At 32.2% G+C, this 13,165-nt stretch overlaps 1 protein-coding gene across 4 annotated transcripts in view; it reads right to left on the reverse strand.

Moving 5' to 3' along the window:
• Positions 1-13,165, reverse strand: part of LOC132708277 (protein madd-4) — a 535,295-nt gene that overhangs the window by 196,794 nt on the left and 325,336 nt on the right. The gene's annotated exons all lie outside the window — the stretch shown is intronic.

Consider the following 13,165-nt stretch of genomic DNA (forward strand, 5'->3'; position numbering starts at 1 on the left):
TTTTGCGGTTTCAAATCGATTTCATTAGCTGTTTAAGGTTGTAGTTTGTTTAGAATAGACACGACATTTGGGGCAAGAACAAAGTTCGAACCTTCTGAAAGAACTGATTTTTCCTGTTCCGAAAGTGTTTGGTAGTTGAGAAGAATTTGATGGTTTTCCTAGTGTTGATGTTAGTCTCTCAAATTTTTGAATGTGATTCTGGGTAGACGATAAACGGGGATTTAAAGCTTTGTCATGAATCATGTTTGAAATGGTATCGAACTCGGATGGAGACAAGAGCAAGAGAAGCAATTCCATGATGTAGAGACAGAAGAGTCTTATTGATTAGGTCTATTTCCTTACAGGTATGATGAATTCTTTCTCAAAGTAAAGCGAAACTAGATTTTCGACGAATTTTATAAGCGGACGAGGTATTGACATGATGGGATGTTTTAAGAAAATCGGGGATGATAAGATTGGGGAGGGTAAGATTAAGAACAAAATTGGTCTCAGACGTCGGCAATCCTCCTGGTTAAAAACTGGAGACTGGAGTTACCCGGACTCACATACCTTGTCCAGATAGGTAGAAAATAGAAGATGAATAACAAAGTTTGATACAAATATGCTCGGAATTAATCTGTTATTCCTAAAATATTTCTTATTGATAATTTAATTTTAGTAGTACATTTTTATATTTGTGGTGAATTTTTAATTGTTACAAAGTGGAGAAAGTGGTCCCCATATGTATTTCCCCAAAGTTTGCGCCTAAATGCATAATAGACAACCAACAATACGCCCGGCTCCCAATTTGAAACAAAACGACAAAATTATTTATTCGACTCAAGCGAATTCGGTGTTGGTTTTAAATTCGATTATGGACACGTTACACTGATGCATATCGAACGCGTCCCATTGTCGCCGAAAAGTAGTTGTTGGAACATAATAATAGAGTTATTCTCTCCGTCCCCGACCACCCCGAATTTGACGCGATTATGTAAACGAAATTAGCTTATCGTATAGGTTGTGAAACCTGCCATTTTGTTCGTTGACGCCAATCGAATAGCGGAAATCATTGTTACCGAAATATACCATTTTTGGGTTTCAAACGATTAAAACTATACACTGGCCATTTTAGTGTGCGACACATGGGCTTTTTTTAAAAATTGCATAACTGAAATACTCATATTGCCAAAAGTTTGGTTCATGCTATATATCACATTAAGTGCACATAAAATATACAGTATACAGGGTGGTACAAAAAATGCAAAAAATCCCTAAGAGTAGGCACCCTTATTTCAAAAAATTAAGCAAAACGTTATTGAGGTTGAACTAAAAACACCTGAAATAGTAACAAACAACAACATACAGATTGAAACAGCTCTCAGAAAGCTAAAGAACAGGAAGAGCCCAAGGCAAGATGACTTTCCAAACGAACTACTTAAATGTGGTGGTCAATATCTCACACAGCAGTTAAAATTCCTAATTCAAAAACGCAAGATGAATGAAGAAGGAGCACCACTATACTGATGTTTAAAAGAGAAGATATAAAACTGCCTCCAAACTACAGCGCCACATTGAAACTTACAACAACAAAATTAACGACTTAACATCCTTAGCAGACGAACAACAGGGATTCAGATCGAGCAGATCATGCACAGACGCCGTTCTTGTCATAAGACAGATAGCAGAAGAAACAATTGAATACAACAAACCACCATTTATTTGCTTTATTGATTTAGAAAAAGCATTCAATTGTGTGCAGCTAAGAAACGTAGTACATCTCCTCTACAATAGGCAAATCATACACAACCTCATCAAAACCATAGAAAACATATATGAAGCGAATGAAATTCGAGCCAAAATTAATGAGGTTCTGTCCGAAGCAATAAATGTACGTCTAGGTATCCGACAAGGTGACTCCCTGAGTCCCCCTCTTTTCAACATCATTATGGATGAAATAATAAGAAATGTACGCTTACCTAAGGGATAAATTAGTATTGTGTGTTATGCCGACGATACCGTATTATAAGGTTGTTCGGAAAGTCATTTCGTTTTTTCCCGTCAGAGGACTTAATGACGTTTTTTCGAAACCAACTTCACACTTAAGCCGCATAACCATTATATGTCTTGAGAGCTGATATTGCAAGGCTTGTGTGTGAAAAAGTTCTATTAATTCTACGCAGTAGTTTTTGGTTGGTGCCCTTTTAAATATGGAGAGCAATAAGCAGCATTTTCGTCACATTTTACTTTTTTACTTCAGAAAAGGTAAAAATGCTGTCCAAGCGAGAAAAAATTGACGGATGTGTATGGAGAAGGCGTGTTAACAGTGCCCCATGTCCTTACGGAGCAAAATTTGTGTCGTCGCGTTGATGTGTGTGATTCGCTCCTCAAACGTCAAGAAAATGATCGATTTTTGAAGTGGATTATTACTGGGGACGAAAAATGGGTTGTATACAACAATGTTAAACGCAAGAGGTCATGGAGCAGAAAAGATGAACCGGCTCAAAGCGTGTCAATAGCCAACATTCACCAAAAAAGGTTTGGTGGGATGTCAAAGGAATCGTTTTTTTTTGAGCCTTTGCCGGACAATACAACGATTAATTCAGAACTCCATTGTCATCAACTGGACAAATTGAATGATTCACTTAAAGAGAAGAGGCTGGAATTAATCAACAGGAAGGGTGTAGTTTTCCACCAGGATAATGCGAGACCTCACACAAGTTTGGTCACTCGCCAAAAACTTTTACAGCTTGAATGGGACGTACTGCAACATCCACCATATTCTCCAGATCTGGCGCCTTCCGAATACTATTTGTTCCGGTTCCTGCAAAATTTTTTGGATGGCAAAACCTTTACCTCAAATGAAGATGTCAAAAACCACCTGAACCAGTTTTTTGCCAGCAAGGACCAAAACTTTTATGAGAGGGGAATTATGTTACTGCCAGAAAGATGGCAAAAGGTGTTGGACTAGAATGGCCAATATATAATTTAATAAAATATTTATTCATTATACGAAAACTGTCTTTCATGTTCCCCCAAAAAAACGAAATGACTTTCCGAACAACCCAATAATAGTTGCCGCAAATGAAGACGATTTACAACGTCAATTACATCGATTTAACTGCAATTTCACCACCTGCGTTACAACATCACTTAATATGATAATGAACCCAGAAAACTAAATGTATGACAACATCAAAAGTACCATTGAGATGGAAACTGGAAGTTGAAGGAAATGTTATACAGCAGGAAATTAAATTTATGTATTCAGCCATAGAAATCTCAGGATATGATGATATTGAGGCGGAGGAGAGAACGAGCAACAAAGGCAACAAGGATAGCAGGATGCCTCAATAACACGATATGGCGAAATAAAAATTTCAAAGTGGAAACTAAATCACGAATTTAGTCAACGTTGAGACCAATTATGACAAAAAACTGCAGAAACTCCTGATACAGCAAAAACCAAACAACTACTAGAGATAACCGAAATGAGAGTACTTCGCAGAATAGCTGGGAAAACACTAGACAGAGAGAGAAATGAGAGCATAAGAAAAGGTGAAAATATAAATGAATGGGTACAAAGTGGAAAGAAAGAATGGAACGAACACATCAGCAGAATGGAGGACAGAAAGATAGTAAGAGCTGCATGCCACAAATCACCGTGTGTAGGACGTCCTGGAAAACAGGCGACTCGCCTAATACGAAGAAGGAAGAAGAAGAAGACGTTATTAAGAAGAACTGATTGGAATTATAAATTATCCCTTAATCTATTGATCTAAAAACATATAATGTAATATTTCTGCTAGGAAAACATTGAATTGAATTGAAAGTTCTTCAATATTATTAAATGACCGTAGCTTATAAACATTATATTTAAAATATCCCCATAATAAAAAACCATTCGGAGACAATTCTGGAAGGTAGCTCAAGATTGTGAAAATGGTCCATAAGTTCCAAAATTTTAAATTTTCGTTAGTTTTGGTTAGTTTCAGTTGAAATGTGTGCTTTCTCAGTTAATATTAACTTTCTTGGAGGAGGCATTTGAAATATCGTTTGGTGATAATCAAGCAATTATTATTTGACTTAATGATTACATTAAAGTCTCTTTATATCATTGATATCTGCTATTATCTTAGTTGGATTTCATGTGTGTAAATTAATAATAATTTATGCCTATAGTTTCTGTAAAAGAAAATTAAAATCTGAATTAATTTTGCAAAGAAGATGGGACTGGAACGATTTTCTAAATTTATTTGATTGGGAATAATTTGCGATGGTATCTAAAATTATTGAAAAAAAAAGAAATGAACTAATAATTTTCTACAAAAAAGAAACTTTTTTCATTTTTGTAGGTCCTGTTTTCATACTAAGAAATAACTTTTAATTCAGAACAACTTTTTGCAATAAAATTTTGCTTAATTTTTTGAAATAGGAGTAATTTACTGCAATTTTGTTTTTATTTGAATTGTAAATATTTTAAATTTTAAATATGATTCTAGAACAAGCACCAAAATTTTTGGACATTTTAGTTGTGCATATAGTAAAAAAATCCATGTTTTACAGACTAAAAGACCACACTGTATAATCGATGTTCGTTTAAAAGTCGTCTAGTTCCAAAAACTTGATAAATCGATTTAAAAAACGATTTAAATAAACGTGGATATTTAAAATATTAATATAAATTGCGTAACATAATTTCTATATTTATACATTCCTTAGTATTGAAAAAACATTTTTTTAATCAAATTGCACCACTGCATATTTTTCCGATTGTAGACATTCAGCCACTACGACTTGACATTTGAGTTTAGTATGACCGCAATAAATCAATATGGGACAATATCTCAAAAAATATATATTGAACAATAAGCGCTCATACCTATGTTCTCCATTGCAACTATCTTCGATTTTTTAAACAAATGTTTATTAACAGATTCTCGTTAATTCATTTCTTCATTCATTCCATTCATGTGAAGGCCATATATGCCAGTTATGACAGCGTATAATCCTTTAACATTTTTTTTCCTCACTTTTTTACCAAAATTATGGTTTTTATCACTTCCATCGTTACAAAACAACAAAAGAGCAAGAAAAAAATGTGGTTCCGTTTCTTTTAAAGAGGCTTTATAAAAAAAAATTTATGAAAATTTCATTTATTCTACTTTTCAACATTAGAGTTTTAATTACGACTTAGTTTAAGCTCAAAGTTATTTCATTTCCAATCTCCAGGGAGTGAAAGTTTCCTTTAGTGCATATTTTCCACTTCAACGTTAAATGAATTGAACATGTACTTTATTTCAAATAATACAATTTGTCAATGTCTAGTTGACATAAAACAAAAATGGCAAAATGAAAATAGCAGTCAGGTGTTTTCCTTGTTTCTCAAGGTGTGTGCTGCAGAGCTAATAGTGTACGAAGTAATTCCTTTTATACTTCTAATTCCTTAGTTATCGAAATTTGTTTCTTGATATGGGCCGTACATGTGAATAAATTGGCAGAGACTAAAAAGAAACCTAATTACACACCGATATAGCGTGCGGGAAGCGTCAGTTTCGTTTCCCACGGATCCGAGTCACTTCGGATATTTCCGGGATTTTACCGCACGGGTTTGCGAGCAATCGGATGTTTTCGGAAATTTTACAACACGGTTTGCACTTTGACGTTTGGCAATTCTATTCGTATTGTTTTGCAAAAATTTAGCCAAAAACTAATACACAGAAAAATGTTATGCAATATATCAGAGAATCTAAATACTATGTGCTATAAGCTACAATTATAATCTAGTGGACTATTCGGTAAGTTAAGTGACATTTACAATTTAAATTTCCCACAGAAATTTTACATACCGTTCGCATGACCTTTAGTGGTGTTTACAGTTTTTACATTAATATCTTGCCAAGACCAATTGTAGGATTTTCAAATATCCATGTCTCATCAGTAGAGACAATACAAAATTGAAGGGTAGGACTTTTTCTTGCTTATATGATTTTAAAAATTTAATCCTCTTAAAAGCTTTATCATTGGATGAATTTTCTTCCAATTACAACAATATATCTCTCTCTGTCTAACGTACACGGTTAAAAAGAGACAACAATAGCAGAACCGATCGGACAGATAAACGAATAGGTGTAATGGTAACTAGTAAATATTTTGTTTGAATGGCACGAAATTTAGTAATCCTATATTCTATTATTATTTTTAATTTGTTGAATTGTGATTTTTTCGTGACGGTCGTAGAAAAAGTATAGTACGCAACACGTTTGGTAAACTCTCTCACTCGTTTATCAAGCACTTGCTCCGCTGCGCTCCACTCGTGCCAAATCATGAGTTATATGCCGTTTACCGCACTTGTTGCATAATATACTATTTTCAATTTCCTTGTCAATTATCTACCGATCAAGCGTACGGAACGTGTTACTTTATGGAGTCAGTTTCCTTTCCTACGGCTGCTAGGCCCTTCGGACATTTCCGATATATTACCACACGGATTTGTTTGGGAGCAATCGGATTTTTTCGGAGATATTACACACTGCTTAAATTTTGATGGTTTTCTATTCTAACTATCACTCAGTGAATGTTTTCGTGGTATATGGAAATTATATATATATATATATATATATATATATATATATATATATATATATATATATATATATATATATATATATATATATATATATATATATATATATATATATATACATATATATATATATATTGACGTAGCATGTACGTGCATACAAATCCAATTTCGATTTCAAAAATATGCTTCTAAAATCTGGCGAAATTTTCGAAATTTAGATTTCCGTGTTAAGACCTAACCTATACGTCTATAGAAACTTCGAGTACAAATTGCGTCGCGTCCTAAATAAATTCGTTTTGATAAAGCACCATTTTGTAAAGGTTCCGTTCGCGATACGTTCATTTATAACGTGATACAATAAAATCGAATGACGAAAGTGTCAACACGGGCGTGGAGGCGCTTTATTTTATCGCACCCGTTTAAACGGGCGACGGCGACGTCGACAGCGACCAATCGACATTAAACGATCGAACCCTACTGTTTATTTCGTCGTAATTTCGTCTCCAATCGACTCGTTTCAGCTGCACCTACATCGAGTCATTTCCTTATTCCAAGAATCGATAAAAATAAAGCAAAATAACGAAGTTATTGTCTTCTTGATATTGATACTATAACAAAAAAAAATTGACCTTTACAAAAACATACTTTTTTTTTTTAATTTTATCGAAAACCTAACCACAAACCTGCACAGAAATAAGCAATTAATTAATCCAGAAAATGTGCGTTAAATCAAACAAATATGTGAAATAATTGTTTCTGTTAAAGCATATGGACAATTTACTTGAAGGCATGATGGGAAAACCTGTTGCGCCAAAAAAGTATTTATAAGACCACATCTTAATCGGATGATTGATTCTGATTTCTGTTATGGAAGTTGTTGTAGGCAAAATATATAATAAGTCAGTTTATTAGCAGTCAAAATTAATCAGAATTAAAAGTCAAATATTGTTTGAAAAATAAACACGTTATTCAGCAAACCTGGCACATATTTCTAATACTCGTTTTACACAGACAATTTTTTCTTGAATTAATTGATGAACGTGGTTCGTAAAGAATTTTGATGGGTATAATGAACCACTTTGATATCAAATATTCATCAAACAAATTCACTAATTTCTTGATTAAAATAAATTATTAAATAAATGAGAGTGTCATTATTATAAACGAAAACGCTTTTTGCATTTTATAATAACGTGCCTGAATGCGAAAGTTATAAGATGAAATCTCTGAAAGATAAGGTGAGTGAACATAACCTAGTCCCCATGTGTAACTCAACTTTTTCACTAATTGTGTAAGACCTTTTTTGATATCAACATGAGCAACATACTTTGTTATATGAAGTATGCAATCTCAACTATGAAAATAAAACCAAAAGGCTAGTTGCTCGCAGAACAATAAAATAATGAGACTCAGTTATTTTCAGAAACAAATAAAATTCCAAAAAGCTTAGTTAGTTGCGCTGGTTAGTTTAAGTGCTAACTGATAACAGTTTTTACATAGTGGAACTGTGGGTGCTGAGTTACGAGAAGTTAGAAGTACTGAAGGATGTAAAAGACTTAAAAGACAAATCCTGAATCTTATTTATCGAGCTCAGCCATGAACTGGAGACAGATGCAGACCAAAGAGTATAAGATAGAGGTGAAGGATCCCATTAGTGGCAATGTTAAAAAGCGTAGACGAGTTTCAACACCTCTAGTGATTGTGTCCAGTCACGAAAACGGAAAACGAGCGGGATGTACGGTTCAATTCAATTTCCAGTTTGAAAGATAAAATGTGAAAAAAAAATTTTGTTGAAATAGTTTTAATTTTTTTTTTATAAAAATATAAATAAAGTGCTGTTATCCGTTACAAGCTACTGTAGTATTTTGACAATACTTTAGTACTTGGACATAAATATTAGATGGCATTCGTAACAGTATACGCGACCTTCGGATATTTGTTATTTATTTTTCTTATCTTTAATAAAAGTGTAAGCAAAAAAATAGCAGAAACTTAATTGACTTAACTTAATTACTCTACAAACATTTCGTAGCAATAACAAAATAGTGAAAACTTATATTCCAAAACTGTACATGGTCTTTCAAACGACCAAATATTTCATCAAACCTTGTGACATCCCAAAACGCTTTGAATAGCCTAGAGTCCTTTTTAAACTCTTCCTTAACCATTTTTAGGTCAGCTTTATTTTAATTTTCCAGCCAAGACCTGACCTTCTTTCGATATTAGCAGCAATAAGAGCAAAGGCAGATTTTTGTCTAATTCCTGTGTATAATTTTTATTTTTCTGTAGAACAGACTGGAGATTAAACAGGAACAGTCAAAAAAACTATAAATGCTATCAGCTGATTGTATTGTTAAATGACATTTTGGGATATGAAATAAATTGAGGAAGCTAGTTGCCACTGTATATATTTACATGTATGGTTCGTGAAGAACATTAATTAATATTCATTTATTGTCAGTTTAAAACTAGTACAACACCTCTTTTTAATTTCCATCTATCGCTCACACTGCGTACCACTATCAACTAAGGCATTAATTTAAATTTCTTAAAATAAATATATATTTTTATAATAGGTCATCAAGTTGATTTCTTGAATAAAACGTCTCGAGGACACAACGTACAGGCTGGTTGTCAGAAATTAGGTCCAGAATAACGGACATGAATATTTTTTTTATTTCTTTAATACAATAATAATCAAAACTCAAAACCTAATATTTAAGTTGCAATAAATATAACAATTTCTGACACCCGACTATTGTTTTTAAACAACACTAAACGAGCGGGAATGATCGTGACGTCATACCGCTGTTTTTTGATCGATACGGAGACATGTTATAAGGTTATTCTCGGGTTATAGGCCGAGAATTATATTATTTAGGTTTATTTTTGGCTCCTGTAGAGGTGTATAAACTTTTTATTCGTCTACCAGAAAATAAAAGCTGTCGTTGTTTGTTAACATTATGCCCAGGTATCATTTTAGCCCTAACTGTGCAAATAATTTCAACTCTTCGAACTTACACTCAAGCTATTGCAGTCTCCCTAGAAATGGGTTCCTGATTTATACAAAATAAGGAACACTTTAAATTATCAATGCCAATATACTTTAAAATCAGTGTTTGGATTTCCACTAGTTTAAAAAAATCCTTTCTGTTTTTTTTTTACATTTACATCAGCAAAAGAAATACTTTCGATGTTTTGTATGTAAGATGTCAAGATTAACATATTAACTAAAGGTAAAGATTGACCTATTAAAAAATCGGCTTCGGTCATTCCAAAACTTTCTTTTTGATACTCAACAACACAAGACTAAAATTAATATGAAAACCACCAAGCCGAATGCGTTGTAGTTCTCTAATGGCTGGCGTGTAATCTTACTAGCGAATTGACGTCACAACCGGCCACAGCCAATGACAGCGCATTTCAAAGAGAATTTAAATTTTACAATTTATATTTGTTATTTAGAATTACGAAATTTTTTGTAAATTGTTTTTTTTTAATAAGATAAACTTAATTGTATAAGCAATATTCTGCAAATTAAAATTTAGTTCAAGTCACCTATTCAAATACGCAATGTTGTTAATCCCTTATAATGTCGGGCGTATTTAAAAATCAGCTTAATAAAACAAATTTTTGCTTTACAACCTAATTGGCACGATTTTATCAAAAACATAATTTTAATTTTTCCTGTAATTAAATTAAACACAATAGTACTATTTTAGAAATTTAAACTCGAGTGGATTGGCTCGAATAAATTTTCCGTCAAAAAAATTGTGTGCAGTATTCAAGAAATTAATTTATTTATTTATAAAGAGCACTTTTTTATGAAAAATTAAATTGACCCATTTTATTTTCGTAAAGAAATTTCTCAATATTATTGACAACATTGTTGGAAATAATAAAAATTACCAATTACCAATATACCCAAAAAGCAACCTCGATTTTCTAACATTTCCAACTTTATAGAGGATATTCCGAGAAAATATGTTACTATTGACCGAATTCACTGGCGCAATCCCGTCTGTTATTGCCTTGCATAAAATTCCTGTGGGAAAATAAACCGGGTTTACTGTTTTTTTTTGCGGTCAGACGGGGTCTCAAAATATTACGAGTAACGAAATATTTAAAATAACATTGATTATTTTCGATTAATCACAATTTGTTTTGTTAGGCGTTACGGCAATATTTTTATAAAACATTTTAGCGACAAATTGGTTTTTTTGAGTGGGAAAATTGATGTTTGTTTGTTTAAAAAAAACGAATTTTATATTTCACTAGACGTAGCGACACCTATAACTTGAAAATCAGAGTCACAGACCACGTAAACTTTTTAAAAATGTTTTTGGTTCACTGCTATCGTATGGGTTCACAAATTCCGAACAAAAATAGAGCGCTAATTGTCAATTGTGATAGTGTGCATCAACGAAATCTGGTCTATCCCAGGAAAAAGAAACTGAAGAATAGTAAAGTCGTGATAACTGAAGAATTAGCAAAAGAAAGGCATGAAGTATTGCTTCTAGTCAAAGAAAAACTGGGTGAGGACATTAGGAGGCAACATTTTTACAGAATTTGGCGGAGGACTGAGGAAGAAAATTTCCGAATAAAGGCTGAGCGGCATTTAAATACGCCGATAGTGTACATAATTTACTTGTTTTTGATATAAACAACATGAAGAATATCAGTGGTCTCTTGCCACGTTTCATAGATTTTAGGGCACTAGTTGAACAAATTGAATATGATGTAATAAGAGTTTATGAGACATGGTCACCGAATATTACATCTGAGAACATTCAGACAAAGGTTATAAGTTCATTAGACGTTGGTATGTATGTCAGTAGTAATTTTAAATACGATATAGTATGTTCTACCTCTGCGGAAGCCGTAAAGGAGATACGGGTGGAAACAATATTATTTAACACTGCTTATATTTTTTGTTCACTCTATGGGTGGAAATAAGAATATTCAACACTGCCTATATTTTTGGTTCACTCTATAGGTCACCTAAAGGAAATTTTTTAAATATTGTTAATATTATTAAGGAAGCATTATCGGATTTTTTTGGATTGTGAAATTATATGATGGGATAATATAAATTTAAACATTTTTGTGAAGTAATGTACGGACCATGTTTGGATAAAATAGATAAACACACAATTCAGAGGGTACATAAATCCTACGATTTGTGCACAGTATAGGCAGGATGCCAATATCACATAAGTTACGAGAAACTAAATGGTTATCGATGGAAAATCGACGAAAATTGCATTCTGCTGTATTGTTTAACAGTCTTCAACAATCAATGCCCCTCTTATTTAGTAAATAAAATTCAATACAGAACCGACATTCATAATTTAAATTTAAGATTTCAGAGTTACATTTCGCGTCCTCCTCACTATATCGCACTTTATAAAAGATCGTTTTCTTAAAACCATTACATATACAACGGTGCCCCTAGACAATTTAAATGTTTGAGTATTAATTGTTAAAAAAAAATGCAAACAGTCCCTCTTGGATAATGGCTAGTGCTGTGGATTATATCTTAATTGTTAATACGCATTTCCTTTTTATTTTTATTTTCCCTTTTTCTCTATCACTTCTGTTGTTCTTTGAAAATATAACTTTAATACAATTTAGCTCTTATTTCTAGATATATAATTTTGCGGATATCTTTTAACTTTTTTTGACCAGTTCTAAATTGCTAAAATGCGGATAATGATATATAATATACACAAATATGTTTTCTGTAATTAATTTTCAGCCAATAAAATTTATTTATTATTATTATTGTTATTATCATTATTGTTATTATTATTATTATTATTATTAATACTAATATTTCCCTCTATCGGAATGGCGGATCCTATTTTAAAATAAGTGGAAATAAAAATATCAAATTGTAATTGTATTCTACATCAAATTTTGTTCGTTAATATTTTATCTTATGTACGGTTAATACTTGAATTATATTTTTTTAATATCTCATTTTAACATTTTAACATTTTTCGAATGCAATGAAATAATAAACAAAAAGCATTTAAAAAATAACATTTAAAAATATAACTATATGTATACAAGGTGTGTCGCAAACCATCGATTTAAAATATTTTTTGTGTCACGATGGTGCCGCTTTTATCGCAAGTTAAGGACAAGTTTGATTTTTTAAATGAGACAACCCTGTATGTTCATTTTTTCCTTCCAGTACTCGTCTTAGATTATTTATGTAAAATATTTCCTTAAATCTGTATCTTGCGGTCTTGCCAAGTTAAATTTGTATTTCTGGGAGGGTTAAATATTTAGCAGGCTCGAACGTAAAATAAATACTTTTGCGATATACAGGGTATTTATAAAACATAGAAGTTGACGATGAGACATTTTTTCAAATGGAATACAAATACGCTCCTAATTCAATTCCTAAATGAGATTCCTAAAGTTCTCGAAATAAAATCCGTTCTCCAAGAAAATCTAATTATTTTGACATATTTGTAAGTTTTTTCAAAATTGACATCGACATACAAATTTTCAAACAACGATAATTCAAAAAGTGAAGAAAAAAGAATTGAAATGGAAGAAGATTAATCAAACCAAGGTCCGAAGAATTTG

Source organism: Cylas formicarius, unplaced genomic scaffold, assembly GCF_029955315.1.
Source record: "Cylas formicarius isolate icCylForm1 unplaced genomic scaffold, icCylForm1.1 PGA_scaffold_10__41_contigs__length_53128322, whole genome shotgun sequence".
Classification (NCBI taxonomy): Eukaryota; Metazoa; Arthropoda; class Insecta; order Coleoptera; family Brentidae; genus Cylas; species Cylas formicarius.